Source organism: Pinus tabuliformis, chromosome 4_2, assembly GCF_031772625.1.
Source record: "Pinus tabuliformis cultivar Carrire ecotype Pingquan chromosome 4_2, CPIR1, whole genome shotgun sequence".
NCBI classification, from domain to species: Eukaryota; Viridiplantae; Streptophyta; class Pinopsida; order Pinales; family Pinaceae; genus Pinus; species Pinus tabuliformis.
Window position 1 is genome coordinate 353,774,938 of NC_142304.1, and position 15,920 is coordinate 353,790,857.

The 15,920-nt window shown below is 37.9% G+C and overlaps 1 long non-coding RNA gene across 1 annotated transcript; it reads left to right on the forward strand.

Annotated features, from left to right (window-relative positions):
* The first annotated feature begins 3,858 nt into the window (after positions 1-3,858).
* Positions 3,859-5,323, forward strand: LOC149169374 (uncharacterized). Its single transcript, XR_016259383.1, has 3 exons — positions 3,859-4,449; positions 4,667-4,768; positions 4,877-5,323. It is a non-coding gene; the product is annotated as an uncharacterized LOC149169374 (long non-coding RNA).
* Positions 5,324-15,920: the final 10,597 nt, after the last annotated feature.

Sequence of the window (15,920 nt, forward strand, 5' to 3'; positions counted from 1 at the left end):
GCTAGCCATTCATATATGTTCATGTATGAAATCTGCTGGTACTGTCGGTATTCTCCATCTATCCATTAAATCTACAAACTATTGGGCATTTGTGGTCTAAAGCCTTGTGTTATTGGGGGTGTTCATGCATTTCATGAGTGAGAATAGAGCTAAAATGGTTATCTAACTTGATCCAAACCATCATTTATTCCAATAGTTCAGGGAACAATATTGAAGATTATATGTTACCAGGCATCTCTGAGCTGCAACCATAGGAGAATTTCCTAGAGTGATAACAGGGACAACAGGAGAAATAGGAGAGATGAAAGTCCCCTTAAAACGAGAATTCCAAAATTGTTAAGCAGAGAACTTACATGTTGAACCTAATATAGAGAAAATTCTAGAGGTAGGAATAATTGAGCCAATGGAGGAATCATAGTGGATTAGTCCTATTTCGGTTCGAAATAAAAAGACACGAGAAATCAAAATTTTTGTAGACATGAGGAAGCTTAATGATGCATGTATGCATGATCCTTTCCCCACCCCTTTTATAGATGAGGTTTTAGAAAATGTTGGAGACCCGGAAGCTTATTCATTCATTGATGGGTTTTCAAGGTACCATAAGATAAAAATAGTCAGAGCGGACAAACATAAGATTGCTTTTTCTATAGAGTGGGTTTATTTCCAATATATAGTAATGCCATTTGGGTTAAAAAATGCACTTGCAATTTTCAGCAGGATTATTATAGCAGTATTTAAGGAGTTCATACACAAGTTTTGGAAGTATATCTCGATGATTGGATTGTTTTCATTTTGTTAAAGAAACATATATAGGTATTGTGCCTAATGCTGGAGTGTAGACAATTACAACTATATTTGAGGTTAAAGGAATGTATATTTTACTCTCCATTTGGTATTTTCTTGGGAAACATTATTTGTAAGCAAAGCTTGTTTGTGGAACATGCCAATATTGTAGTGATATTAGACTTGCCTCCCCCCACCTGTATCAGACAATTACGTGTGATATTGGGCCGCACTAAATATTAAAGAAAATTCATTAAAGGATATGCATGCATTAAAATGACCATGGGGAGGCTATTAAAGAAGGATGCACAATTCCAATGGATAGAAGAATTTAACAAGAATTAGATATGCTGAAAGAGAAGATGGTCATTGCGCCTTTCTAATTTTTCTAGATTGAACGAAGGAGTTCCGTGTGCATGTAGATCCCTCATCCATAGCCTTGGGAGCGTTTCTAGCGCATCCATGAGAGGGAGCTTGGACCATATGATTTATTTTGATACTAGAATTTTTCTACAGCTGAATAGAACTACACAACCATAGAGAGGGAAGGGATCATAATGGTATATGCTCTGTAGAAGTTTTGACACTATATTTTGGGAAACAAGTTTAATTTATATATATATATATATATATATATATATATATATATATATATATATATATATATATATATATATATATATATATAGATATATATATATATATATATATCATTTCACGTTAAGGTATTTAGTTAATAATCCAATATTGGGAGGGAACATATGCAAATGTTTGATGTTATTTCAAGAGTATGACTTTGAAGTAGTTGTCAAGCCCGGGAAGTTGAATGTAGGTCTATATTATTTGTCAAGGATCACCATAGGAAAGGAAGCTAGGAATCTAGAAGATAATTTTCCAGATGCACACTTGTTTGTATTCACAATGGTGGATGATTATTTTGCTAAATTTACATAGTTTGTGAGAAAAAAAATTTCTCCAACAGAGTATGCTATCGCATAGAAAAAACCGTTGGTGGAAAAATATGTAAATTACTAGTTGATATAAGGATACTTATATAAGTTGGGAGTTGATGGCATATTGCATAGGTGCATATCACAACATGGAAGGCCAATGATTTTAGTTGAAGATTATGAAGGAAATGTATATAGGAACTATGCAGGAAAGGGTACAGTGGAAAAGATTTTGCACATGAGATTATGGTGGCCTACCTTACATAATGATGCTAAATAATTTTTCAAGAGTTGTGATGTTTGTTAGCGAGTAGGAAGACCTTCCAGACGAGATGAAATGATCCTAGTTCCTAAAATTACACTTTAGGCCTTCGATAAATGAGCAATAGATTTCGTGGGCACCATTAACCCATTAACCCATCAACAAAAAGTTTAGGAGCCAAGTGTATACTATCACTGCAACAAACTACTTAACGAGGTGGGTAGAATAAAAAACCATGAAAGATTGCAATGTAAATACTACTACGAAGTTTCTATTTGATAATGTGTTGAATAGGTTTATATGTCCTAGGATTTTAATGAGTGATAAAGGTACCCAATTTTTAAATAAAACAATTGCTTCTTTGACTAAGGAGTTTAGAATATATCATCACAAGCACTCCTTATCATCCCCAAGATAATGGAACTGTCGAAGCATTTAATAAGATCTTGGAGAATGCCTTGCCTAAAGTTTGCAATGTGGATAGGGATGACTGGTAGTTGAGGATACTGACAATAATATGGGCATGTGAAACCACTTGCAAGAGGCTGACATGACATACCACTTTAAGGCTGGTGTGTGGATAGGAAGCGATAATGCCTATAAATTTTTTTGTACCAAGTTTGTTCATTGTTGCATTCAAAAAAATGACTGAATCTGGTACAATGGAAAAAATAATTCAATAATTGTTGCATTTAGAAGAACATAACTGTTACTTGTAGGTTTTCATCAAAATGTTCAGAAAGCACGTGAAAAATCTTGGCATGATAAGTGCATAAAATATAAGAAGTTTCAATGAGGGGACTTAGTCTTGCTATATGAAAGAGAATTCTTGAAGCTTCTAGGCAAAACATGATACATTAGATTGGACCATATGTGATTATAAGTGTAATGGCTACCAGAGAAGTAAAAATGGAAAATCTTAATGGTGAACCTATGGAAGGATTTGTGAATGGAAGTTGACTAAAACTATATAGGGATAGTCGATCTTGTGCGCACAATTGATGAAGTGTGCTCTAACTAATGTTCTTTTTGTGCGCACGATTGAGGAAGTGTGCTCTAACTATTTTTTTTTTTTTTTTTTGTGTTGTAGAAAAAATAGTCGTAGAGTTCGTCACAAAAAATAAATACACTACACATTGGGAAATACTTTGCACAAAGAGATGTATCATACATATCTATCACATATGTGTGAAATGCATAATGTTGGGGAAAACACGGCTAAGTGGAAAACCATTTTGAAGCATAAAGTGACAAAAAGATGGAATGCATTGGGAAAAAGGTGACCGTTGACCACGTCGGTAGGGTAGTTAGTTGAATAAGATGTGAAAGGATGCTTCATTAACTACCATAGAATATTTTATAGCTTAAAAATCCTATTAGAGTGTTAGAATATGCCAGAAATGATCACCAATTATACATTTATAGGGATGGAACACACACCAAAGCAAGATATGCCATGTAGGAGTTATGACAATAGGTTGTGCCATAAAATAACTATGGATACCACAAATAGAAATAAAGTCATATAAATGTGCAGTGGAGGGAAATCATTTGTTCATTTTGTACTTAGATATTTCCAGCTAATTGTAAGAAGCAGAGTAAGTTCTTAAGGAGTTGTTGCACATAATTTTGAGGAATTATTGCGGTTGATTGTAGTAGTGAGAGTTCCAAGATCCCGAAAACACGTAGACCTGACCAGGCCTGGAATTTGACGTCCTGTGGGACGTATTTTTGATTTTAGGACGTATTTGACGGCAACAAAAAAATCTTCCACGTCAAACCTGACGTGCGATATACTTTTCCAATCCGTCATTTTGACGTCCACTTTCATAAAGAAAACGTAAGTATTTATAATATCTGTAACCGGGAGTATGGGTCTGGATTACGTTCACCACCGGGAGTATGGGTCTGATGATGGTACAGTTGAGATTTTCGGAGTTTCTGACCATAAACAATTCCGGTAATAAACCAAACGTCCTTCAATATAAACGGTGACAGAGATGGTGGGATCGAACAGCCCTGGCAACAGGTTCAACGACTCTGCAATAGGGATAAGGGTTGCCGATTCCGCGTGAGAAGAGTTTTGACATGTGAGCCATCATTTAATAGCGCTTTATCTTGGAATTTCTAATTCGTTGCAACTGCAGGCAAAGGAGAATAATTCGTGGCAATTGCAGCAGGTTCAGACAGGTTAGTGGTAGTTGACAGGCGCATCAGGCGCATCGAAAATTTCACCGCTGCCAAATGGTATTGAATTATTTCCCACTAAACCTGCTATAATGCGTGCTAATTGACAGGAGCCTTGAGGATTTCAATGCCACGAAGAGTCATGGAATTTGGACAGGTGAGTGCTATATTAATCGCTTTCGTCTTCTATGTTACAACATGCCCAAATCAGCGAAGGGAAGTAAAATTATCCGGACTGAGCAAGGGGACTATCGAAGCTACAGCGAGGTCAGTTTTAGTCTCAGAAGGGAATGCATGCATGATGAGTATCCCTTAATATTTTCATTATTTCTCAGCGGAAATATAATAACCCATGATTGAAGCTTCTCTGGTTTAATCAATCATTCACGATATTGAAACTTTCGGAAACCCACAAGAAAATTATTTTCTGCAATTGTTTCTTTATCAATATACTGTCTGACCTTTTGTGTGTTTCAAGCGTAAGGGAAACGTACTGGGAACAGAAGTAGCCACAAACGAAGTGTTAAGATCCCCATCAACCTTTCTGTAGAGCACTTGGCTTCTCTGGAGGCAACCATGGTTACCTGTATGTATTTTCTCTGTCAACGATCCTTGTTCCAACTTCCAATGTTTCATTGCTGAAAGCCATTAAAGTCGAAATATTTTATATCTCAATCCCCATTCTAAACTGCAGGGGAGCTAGATTCAAACGCGGATGAAACTAGTATCGACACCGACATTGAAACCGTTTTTGAACCGGTATGCATATCCTTGGATTCTTGAACTTTGAAAATTCTTCTAGTTTATGTTTAAGGGACGATCTATGTATTGAAATAGGTATTCCTATTGATAAAAAAATTTGTAGTTTTTCCAGAAAGTTTGACTTTTAATGAAGTATAATAACTGTTTATTATTACATAACTTTTCTGTATTTATTTATAGTCCAAGATTTATTTATAATTTCACTAGATAATTTATTTATAGTCCGTGGATTGTAAGTTTTTTGCAAAGATTTTATTGTTTAAATGGCCCCACCATAAATCTAAGCTATAAATATGATAGACTGCAAATCTGTAATTTCAATCTAACAAGAAACATTATAAACAACAGTGATTATCATCCTCCATTTGATGACTTATTATGTGTTGTGGAATAAATTTACAAAAATTATTAAAATAGAATTTTCTGTGACACTCACATATTTAGTTAAAACGTAAAACGAACGGTAAAAAAAATACAAAAACGTCATCAAATTTTAATTTGACAGTCAAAAAAAATTTGAAATTCCAGGCCTGGACCTGACACAAAGAAACATTCAATAGAGCATTAGAATGGTGAGAGTTCCAAGATCCCGAAAACACATGGAGCAATAGATCATTAGAATGGTGAGAGTTCCAAGATCCCGAAAACACGTAGACCTGACACAAAGAAACATTCAATTGCTGCACAACCCTATCCACCACCAAAGGAGGTAGAAGTAACATAAGAAACAAAAGCGACAGAGGTTGCTGGATTTTTATAGTCCACGACATTTGGGCCAGGAAGAAAATATATCTCACTTAAGAAACCCACAACTTGACAGGTCAAGTTAACAAAAGACCATAAGTACATAATGAACTTTCCATTTATCCCACTAAGTTTTCTAACGTAGGGTAGCATGTTGGGCCACGTGGAGAAGCTCAAGTGTATGGATCATGACATCACAAAAAAAGAAATTCTTGCAGCTGACATATCTACAATGTGTGCCAAATATGGAGCCAAATGTTTTAGATTTTGCGTCATAGGGGTGGGAATTGGGATTAAAGCGATATGGTATTTTGAATTTATTAGAGATCCCTCATTTCAGGCATAGTCCTGAAAATAATATTGTGACAAAATTATTTCTAAATTGTGTGCACAATAGTTACCTATGGTTGGACTATGCAGTTGAGATTAATCCACATGAAATAGCATGCATAACATTCCTTTCAGTTGTAGGAGAATATCCAAAGCCCATATTCACTGATAAGATGTAGGTGAAAGCCTTGAGAGAACAAGTGCAAGCATAATATGGGACACGAAGAAGAGGGAACATATTTTTAGTCTCACACATAAATGATAAATCCACTCACTTTGTGATGTATATGATAGCCTGAAAATTATTTAGAAAGTGTCAGATTTATGAAGTGCTCATAGGTGTAATTGTGGCAACAAAAAAATTCGCACGTGGCATAAAGATGAGTTGGGAACCATTTTTGCTCAACTATGTTTTTTTGGATTGTTTGGAGGCACAATATAACCGTGCATAATTCCACTATGGCTGGTTAATTATCATATTTTCATTCATCTAATGGAAAATACCCAAAGATATACAACTAGTGGAGGACACACACACCTATTGCAGTTGCGTGATTTTAACACTTATGGGCATCCAAAATTACTCACCACAAAATAGACATCAACATCACCTTTCATATTTATAGGGAAATTATTAGGCTGGTGATAAAGAAGACACCACACATTCTAGTTGAAGTTATTTCCAAGTATGGGAGGATTGCATGCTTCAAGGCAGATCCTCTCTTTCTATACATTTAGGCTAAGAAGGATCCCTACCAACAATGGGAGAAGTTCCCTTTCAAACTGAATACTAAAGACATTTAGGTGCATGTCGATGTGTGGGAAGCTAGTTGGAAGGAACAAGTTGAGGGAGAACCAGATGTGGAAAATGTAGAAAGTAGCCAAATTCAAGAAGAGGAACCATGGGCACAACAGTAGGGAGAAATAGTGAAAACTACCCAAGAATATGAAAAAGAGGAGTTGGAACAAGAGAAATACAAGACCTAATCCACAGAGATAGAGTCAAAGGAGGTTGATTACATAATGCACGTAGGAATAAAGAGAACCAAAACAAAAGGCACATAAGAGGGCGCATCCCAAGTTGGGAAGAAGCAAAAGGAAACATGTGTAACTAACACCCAAGTTACCTTACTATCTGAAGATGACATTGAGTAGATTGTGGTGTAGGTGGATGGGAAGACAAAAGAGGCACTTGACAAGGTGTAGCAGGATTAACAACGCACACTAGAACACTAGAGCATTTGAAAAAATTGATAGAGGCTAGTAAGTTAGAAGCTACACAATCAACCATAACCAAGTAGATAGTACAAAAGGAGTTTCAAAGTGTGCTTGGAATACTAAAACCACGAGCGGATACATCTACTACATCTATAGATCACCGCACACTCCAAATCTCACTACTGGTGTGAATACTTAATCTCTAAATAAGGTAGTGTTAGCATTCACCGATCCTTTAATTTTTTAGCAAAGTGTCTATTGAATTTGTAGGATCTTGGTGCTGTATACACAAGCATTATATTTCCCACCACTTATATATGAAGAAAAATTGATTTAAGGAAAACTTGTTGGTGATATGAAATGTAAGTCCTTTAAAGGCCCAACTCTCTACTTCAGTCCAACTACATAGTGCCTCATGTATCAATATCTCATCTCGATACTTACCTCAATGTCAACATCCCTACTAAGGATGAGCAATTCTACAGGGCTACGGTTTCATAGCGGCTAATATTGATTTCACAACATTGGATTTTGTAGCACTACTACAAAATAATTACCTTTCAAAATCGAAATTACAATATGAACTAAATAAATACATGAAATGCGATTTAACAAAATTCAACACATTGCATGAAATAAAATGAACACACACACACACAAACACACACTTGCATAAATTAAACTTAGTCGACTCTATCTATTATGTAATTAAATGAAATAAAAAATTATAATAGATAAAGGAACAAGAAATGAAGACAACATAAGGTGTTACCTCAAGAGGGCCCAAATTGGGGTTTGGCCTACCCCTAAAAGCTTATAAATTCACCAACACAACTTCAATGAGCAAGCCAAAACACCCATGGGTAGGAGATTTATATTAAGAATCAAAATTGCAACACAAGTCCACACATAATCTACTATGTCTACTATATATCAGAGCATATATTTATACAAATGAGGGGGAATATTAGTCCCAAAAATGGTGCAAGAGACTGCTCACAACTTGAGGTCGCTAACTAAACAATTTGTCACATGAAACATCAAATATTCAAATAGAGAGGGGACATAACAATTTGATTCCTAGTGAATAATATCTATTTAGGCCTCGACGTTGTAATAACTATTAGGTGCTAACGCATATTTGATAGCCTTCAGTTGGAAATATAATAAATTATCAGACATGAATGATTTTCTTGGAATTGAATTGAATCCCCATAACATACTAGTTGGAATTGGCTTTGTGCGCAACATCCTTATAAAAAAATACGGGTGGTTGCACCCATATGTACTATATTCCTCGCAAATGCTTGCTTCAGGATTGTTTCTGATAGTTTCCCTTTTTATGACATGTGAGTGAATTATTTAGATGCCATATGTTCCTTCCTCACGACTTCCAACATGTTGATAATCACATGAGACTTGTTGGTAAATGACTGCACTCCTAGACTTACTTGAGTTAGCACCTCTTTTTAGTCCATACATAATATATATTAAATCTACTCTTAAATATTCTTAGTTCTAATCCAAAAACGATAGTAAGAGAACTAGAAAATATAAATTCATAGCTTGAGGTTCCCACAATATATTTATAAGGTTATGGAGATGACTTAAGGTGAAAAAAGGTGGATTGGTAAAAAATAAAGCAAGGTAGTTTTATAATAAAGAAAAATTTCGTAGCCCTCACTTGCTAGAAGCTATAGAGTTCCCTACTATAGAGGCAAAAATGCACTCGAGGTTTGATGCATATTGATTTAATTTTTCTCATCTCTCATTGGATAGTTTGCATCAATTGTAGAATAATGTCACCATGGAGTTGCAGTCACGTGCAAAAACTATAACATTTGAATTAGTATAGGTAAATACAATGTAAGAGGTATTGCAACATGAAATGATGTAGTTAGAATAAGAGAAACAATAGGTCTTAAATAGAAAAATGGGTTTACACACAACATTTGAGCTAGTGTATAGTTAGATTACTGAGGAGCCTATGGAGGCTGATACCCTAATACAAGGTCAAGTTATCAAGATGAAAGAGGTTTTTAAGGGGTCGAAAGCACAGGTTGAGGAGCTCAAAGCGCAACAAAAGCTATCCAACCCACCTGAAGAGAAGTAGTGCTTAAAAGAAGAAGAGAGGGCTATTTCCCATTTTGCGTAGATGAATATTTTGGAGAAATAGTGTTAGAATACATATGAGAAAGGGTTGAACTTATGGACCAACCTATTATAGAACTGTGAGTTGTAGGACATTACTAAAAAAATCCATATTTCTTAAGAGAAGGTGCAGAAAATCCTCACTAGGTTGAGTGGCATGCTTGTGGTCGAGAAGAAAATTGCCATAGAAGAAAAATGAAGTTGAACAAGGAAATCAAAGGGATGAGGGTAAAATCTCATGAGGAAGTTCTACATATTACCAAAAAAGTTGGGGAAGTACAATAGGAAGTCAAGACCGTAGTAGAAGAAGGGGAGTAGTGGATTGCCATTGCTATCCACAAGATTAGTTATGCATGCTAGTCAAATGCATTGTAAGGTTGGCATTGTGAAAATGCACTCAAAGCATTGATGAAGATGGTGAAGGAGAAAATTGACTTGCTACAGGCCGACTAAGTGGGGTCAGTTTTGGGTAAAAATACTTGGAGAAAATTTGATGGTATTTTGGCAGTTTTTGTGGATTTGTGCATAGAAATGTCACAATAGAATGAATGTGTAGAAATTTGGCAAAAGGATTAGTGCAAAAAAATGATGCAAAAGGAAGGAGCACACAAAAAGAATCGACGCACAAGGTGGTCAAATTTAAAAGCAGTTAAGTTTGATTGAGTCTTTTGGACCAATTTTAATTAGGTCAAGCATACTACTTGTAGTTTACCTAGTAACCCATGGTAAATATTTTCCATGGTAATGAGGTCGATTCAAGACCACATAATCATTTATAAATAGGTGGAGGTTGAGAGGATTTGGGTTTGTTAATTGGTTAGTGTTGGCTTGATGGGCCCTAACCCAGGTTCAACGTTAATTAGCCAAGCAAATCCCTAGACTACTGGCCCTTTCAACATCAATCCACAGACTGAAGTCTCACCCGAAGCAATATGGGGGGATGCAGGAACCAAGTTTCCGCACCCAAATATGGTATTGATGTTGTTTTATACCCTAAACCTTCCTTCGTGGAGATCGATAAGCCTTGTAGGGCTTATCGATATACTTCTCTTAGTTGTCCTCTGGATCTTCGCAAAGGTCTACGACTGTTCTTTGCGTACCCTAAATAGGCGAATCAAACACTTACACGCCTCTGTAATTACTCTTACTTCTGTATTTACCCAAATTAGCTTAAGTATATGATAACTTCAACATGCATTAAGATGATCTTCGCGTAAATATATATTCTTACTTGCGTTCATATAACAAAGTAAAACATATGGATTCACACATCAATACAACATTAAAACATAAACCCAGTATTCATCATAACATAATCACATGCATTTATAACAGAAGTAAAATAGATTAAACATAGATAATTCCAGAGTAATTATCATTATTAATGCTTCAGATCTTCTTAACAGACTCTAACTGCGCTACGCACAAAACTACAGGGGTCTGCACACTCAGCTGTAGACTTGTACCCTAGGCCTCTACGCACACAGCTATAGAACCTCTTTCCTACGCTAAGACTCTTCACTCTTAGCTCTCACAGACCCATTACATTCATCAATGACTCAAAACATACCAAGAACTACCTTAGACTCTTCTAAGACTCTCCTTTTTATACAATCCCATGGTCCACAAACCATGGGTAGATCTCCTAAAGCCGACACAAGTTACATAAAAGAAGGGCGGAAACCCTTTTTGACACTTTTACATCTTCGCACTCCGCGACCACAAAATGCAGAGACTTTAGACTTCTTATACAAAAACTTGGGCTTTTGACCCCAAAATTGACCCTAGGGGACATGTTCCCAATAGGCCCCCAACATAAATATGGTGACTCGTCCCCGAGCCACTCTGCTGGCATGGATATCTTGTCGCAAAGACATCCTAGCTCCACTTGCACCATTGCAACTTCGACGGTACACTGCGTCGCTGCCTGCTTAACCTACTCCACCAACTGCTCTATTGCTGGTCCTGCGCTATCTGCCTTGAATTTCTACTGTGTTGCCTGCAGGCTAGCCAATTTTCCCTCAATGGTGGTAGTGAGCACATAGGCTTCATCCAGCCAAGTGGTGGGCTCCAGTATTGTAGCAATAATTCTACAACTCCTGGAGCTTCCTATCTCTAATTTTATCAACCCGGTAGTTCGTACAAACTTGGAAGCGACGGTGCTGTATGCACAAGTACTAGCTCTTGTCGCAGCTGTCACTTGGTCAGCTGGCACAAGTCCGCTAGGGCTCAAGCCAACTTCTATATGCTCTCAGAAGAAGCTTGCTAAATGATGGACGAAGGCTATCTTAAAGGAAATTAATCTATTTTGCAAAAATGAACTGAAAGCCAACCAAAACATGGAAACCCTAGTAAACCCTAATCTGACTAGCTTAACCTCTAGGATGCAATGGGTGGAGTGCAAGTGTCTGGAAATGGTGCCATTACTTCTAATGATGTGAAATGCATGGACTTAAACTACTTTGATTGAAAAGAACATGTTTTTGGATTTTTGCTTAATTGGTTGGAGTGATGATGATTTTGTTTCTTATTAGGGTTTGGCTGTGCAGAGGTGGTGCGAAGGGAGAGAAAGCTTGGGAAAGGTCAGGATGGCTAGGAGAGGTCCCAGAGGATCCCTAGCATCAGTCCACAGAAGTCCACAACGTTCAGGTGCTCGGCAACCAAGTTTGCAGGCTTCTACAGGATGTCTGCAGGGGATCCTACAGGAAACTCAGGGATTTCTACAGGATGTTCTGAAAAGAGGATTTTGGAGAATGGATGGAGGGAAAAAGGTGGAGGAACGAGTATGGAGGTGAAATAGGGGTGTGAAGAGGTCTAGGACTTGGAGGTTGGAGTTGAGGAGAAGGTGTAGATGGTGAGATTTGTTCAAGGAGGGATGAAACGATGTTGGACAAGAAGATGAGAATCATGGCAAAGTAAACGAATGAGGTAAATGTAAGGTAAGGGTTCTGAGTGAAGGATGAAACAGGTAGGTTGGATGGAGTATGTGCAGGTAAGGAAGGGTAATAGGTACTCAGCAAGTGGTTTTCCAAACTGAACAATCAAAGACATGCAAGAAAACAAAGATCTAGTTATGCTACCCTAATATGATCTAGCTAACAGTAACAAGAATGGACAACAGCTTTATTTGCAAGGAAACCATGTACAACACGTGAGCAAGAACATTCAAAAAGATCTAAATGCATGACAAACTCCTACCAATCGATTCTAACCATAAAAAGCTACTTTAACCATCACAAACAACCAAAATAACAAAGCAAGATCTAAGAGCAGATTTCATTTTAAGAATGCAGCAAACACATAAAGATAAACAAGGGAGGTAATGAGCACTTAAGATGGGCCCAACCCCAAGAGCTACAACCTCCCAAGAGAGATTTAGAGCTGGTGCAAAGTTGGATTCATCTTTATTAAACAAGAATGAAGAGTTACATAAAAACTGTCCACAAAAAGAACTTGAACATGAGCTGAAAGCAAGGCTAATCCATGGCCTACAAATTGAATTACAAAATGACTGCAACAAAGCTATGAAATGACTAGCTACTAGCTACTATCTATTGGCTAACTAGCTAACCAAAATGAGGCCCTAAGCCTTCTTATTTATACAATTTGAGGACCCAACAGTCCTCCTAAAATTTAGGGACTTGGCTGCCCAAGACTTGTAGTTAACAGCAGTCCTACTTGACTTGCTTGGCTGCCCTTGTGCTCATTGATTTGGTGGCCTTTGAACTCCGAGCTGATGGTGGAGAATTCGAGGTAAGGGCCCATAAATGAGGGGGACACCTTCCTACAAATCCTCTAGCTTGTTCTCCCACGAATTTGGCTGCCAAGTGCTCATTAAGACCTTCAATTTTGTCTTCAAATTGACCAAAAAGGCTACACAAAGCACCCATTAGACTTGTTGGCATAATGACTAACCAAATTCACTCTATTAACATAAAAATAATCGAAAACATGCAATAAACTAATGAGAATGGTGGATTAAGTCAAATTAGGAGGTTGAATGAGCCCAAATAATTGTACATTTTTGGGGCACATCACCAAGGCCCCAATCTGGCCTTCAGTACCGCCTCTCTTCGCTATGCTGCATCCACCTATTCCTTGAGCCCCTTTTCTACTTGCAGCTTGGCCAACCTCTATGTGATGGCGGCGACACACACCCAAAATATCTTACTGTCCTTGACCCTCTTGGTGTCCTTTGTGGCCCAGAGCGAAGTGAACTTTGCTGCTTCTGGAAGATCTGATGCTATTGGAGGAAACTGACTGTCCTTCAGTAATTCCCACATGACTAGTACGATTGATAGCAAAAGCCATGCGTAATGGAAGGTCTTACTCTAGTCCTATGCTTATCTACAGTTCACGAGGAACTCGATGCAGAGGTAGCACACCTAATTGAATTGTACACCCTCCACGCATTGGGCCGCTAATGAAACCATTGGTGCCAACACTTCATTTGCACAACACTTCCTCATGATTTTCCCAACCAAGATCTAGTTGGCTACCTTAATCGCGGGGTCGGTTATGCTGGAAATTGAGGATCCGCATGGCTTTGATGAGCCCCAAATTTTGGTAACATTTTGGGCTCATTTGGCCTACTTACCTTGCTCAACCCTTCATTTTTTATCACTTATGCATCATTTCTTAGTATATTCATGTTATTTGTAGGAAGGAGGGCAGATCTTATGCCTATGTGGCTAATACATGTTTATTTCAAGTTTTTTGACATTAAATGGAGCAAAACCACGCAGATGAAGGCAAGGAGACAGCCAAGGTGGCATTGCGGTTTTGTAGGAAGGTTGTCCACAACCTTGAATGACCTTCCTCGTGATCTCCACCCCAACTCCGAGCTCCAATAGCTATCACCACCGAGCTAGAAGGCAACCAATGGATTCTAAAGGAACAACAGTTTACTTTTAGTTGGATAGCCAAGCCCCACTAATTTAGGAGGCCAGCTTGGCCCTCATAATGTATAAATATTGAGGCTGTAGCCTTCGATGGGAGCTTTTGAAAACTTTGTTATTTATCCTAGACTACGAGCTGATAGCTCTGTTTTTGCTCTTTGTAAGCCATTTTTGGCATGTTGTTAGACTTTTGACTATGATCTTTTAATAAAAGGCAGGCAGATTTGAGTTCAATTCTGAGTTCTTAGAGGAGCTATAGCTCTCAGGTTTGGGCCCAACCTGAGAGCAATAGGCCTCCTTTCTTTGTATTGTTACTTGTCTTTCCTTTCAGCATTTCATTTCTTTGCCTTTACATGCACTTGGAAAACACAGTTTGCTGATTCGAATTTCTTGATGTGATTAAGTAGGTTAGCTTTATGGATAAAGTGCTTTCAGCAGTTTAGATTAGAGTAGGAGGATTAGAATTCATCAGAGTTCCAAGAAAAGATTGATTGTACACTCACTTCCACCTCTGTTTAGAGATTGGGAGTGCAGACCGTGCCAACCACCAAAAAACGCAGTTTTACATGTTCATGCAAGCTTTAAAGTAATATTTCCATTGGTAGAAGTGTCCATGCATTTAGATCTTGAGAAATAATTCTTTGTTTCAGCACCATGCATGATTTCTCTCTAGACTACATTGCTGTTCTTTGGTTTCTAATAAAACAGTTAGAGTAGGTTGATGACATTTCGGTTTTGTGCAAGATATGGGTGATTTGTTTCATTTACACTGCACAACACCACTCTATCATTCCCTTATCCTTATGAGCCGTGCCTAAGCCATCTACTTACCTCCCAGTTCGATCATTTGCCTCCCAACTCTTCTATCATCCACGTTGTTTTATCTTTTCGGCCTTCCATTGCCTCTAACCTCCTCTAGATCAACCAGCTTTACACACCCCCTCTCCATCTCATCTCTCTGTCCATAAGCCATCACAAGCTCCCCTCTCATCCTCCCTATCTACCCATACAACTCATTCACCCATCCATCACCCAAAAATCCTATTGCAGAACATCCTGTAGAAGTTAGCAGACTTCCTGTAGAAATCCTGAACTTCCTGTAGAATCCCCTGCAGACATCCTGTAGAAGCTTGCAAACAGGGTTGCGAGGCATCTGAACCTTGTGAACTTCTGTGGAATGATGCTAGGGATCCCTTAGACCCTCTCTGAGCTTTCCTGACCTTTTCCAAGCCTTCCTCCCCTTGATCTACCCCTGCACAGTCAAGACCCAGTAAGAAGCACAGTCATGATAACTCCAACAACTTGAGCAAAAATACAAAAACATGTTCTCTTCAGATGAAAGTAGTTTAGACTCATGCATCTCATCTCACTAGAAGTAATGGCATCATTTTTAGAAGTTGCATTCCCACCATTGCATCGTAAGGATTAAGCTGGTCAAATTAGGGTTTACTAGGGTTTCCATGTTTTATTGGCTTTCAGTTCATTCTTGCAAAGTAGGTTAATTTCTTTTGAGATAGCTTTCATTCATCACTTAAAAAGCTTCTTCTGAGAGCATATAGAAGTTGGCTTGAGCCCTAGCGGACTTGTGCCAGCTGACCAAGTGACAGCTGCGACAAGAGCTAGTACTTGTGCATA